Here is a 1,062-nt window from a genome sequence, read left to right on the forward strand (position 1 = left end):
TAGAGGATTCCATACTTTCTTGTTCTCTTCTCTTTCATATGAGCAGAAGCAAAGATAAAGGCATACTTGTTCAAGTTGATCCTGAACCTGAAAGGACCTTGAAGAGAAAGCTAAGAGAAGCTAAAGCACAACTCTCTCTAGAGGGCCTAACAGAGCTCTTCAAGGAGGAAGAAGCCATGGCAGCCGAAAATAACAATGCCAACAATGCAAGGAAGGTGCTGGGTGACTTTACTGCACCTACTCCCGACTTCTATGGGAGAAGCATCTCAATCCCTGCCATTGGAGCAAACAACTTTGAGCTTAAGCCTCAATTAGTTTCTCTAATGCAACAGAATTGCAAGTTTCATGAACTTCCATTGGAAGATCCTCATCAGTTCTTGGCTGAATTCTTGTAAATCTGTGACACTGTCAAGACCAATGGGGTTGACCCTGAAGTCTACAGACTTATGCTTTTTCCTTTTGCTGTAAGAGACAAAGCTAGGACATGGTTGGACTCACAACCTAAAGAAAGCCTGAACTCTTGCGAAAAGTTAGTCAATGCCTTCTTGGCAAAGTTCTTTCCACCTCAAAAATTGAGTAAGCTTAGAGTGGAAGTCCAAACCTTCAGACAGAAGAAAGGTGAATCCCTCTATGAAGCTTGGGAAAGATACAAGCAATTAATCAGAAGATGTCCTTCTGACATGCTTTCTGAATAGAGCATCATAGGAATTTTCTATGATGGTCTGTCTGAACTATCCAAGATGTCATTGGATAGCTCTGCTGGAGGATCTCTTCATCTGAAGAAGACGCCTGCAGAAGCTCAGGAACTCATTGAAATGGTTGCAAATAACCAATTCATTTACACTTCTGAAAGGAATCCTGTGAATAATGGGACAAATCAGAAGAAAAGAGTTCTTGAGATTGATACTCTGAATGCCATATTGGCTCAGAATAAAATATTGACCCAACAAGTCAATATGATTTCTCAGAGTCTGTCTGGAATGCAAGCAGTAACCGGTAGTACTAAGGAAGCTTCCTCTGAAGAAGAAGCTTATGATCCTGAGAACCCAGCAATGGAAGAGG

The 1,062-nt window shown here is 41.4% G+C and overlaps 1 non-coding gene across 1 annotated transcript; it reads right to left on the bottom strand.

Moving 5' to 3' along the window:
* Positions 1-578: 578 nt before the first annotated feature.
* On the bottom strand, positions 579-686 carry LOC148573911 (small nucleolar RNA R71). Its single transcript, XR_015905798.1, has one exon. It is a non-coding gene; the product is annotated as a small nucleolar RNA R71 (small nucleolar RNA).
* Positions 687-1,062: the final 376 nt, after the last annotated feature.

This window comes from Arachis ipaensis, chromosome B2 (assembly GCF_059453495.1).
Source record: "Arachis ipaensis isolate K30076 ecotype BB chromosome B2, ASM5945349v1, whole genome shotgun sequence".
Lineage (NCBI taxonomy): Eukaryota > Viridiplantae > Streptophyta > Magnoliopsida > Fabales > Fabaceae > Arachis > Arachis ipaensis.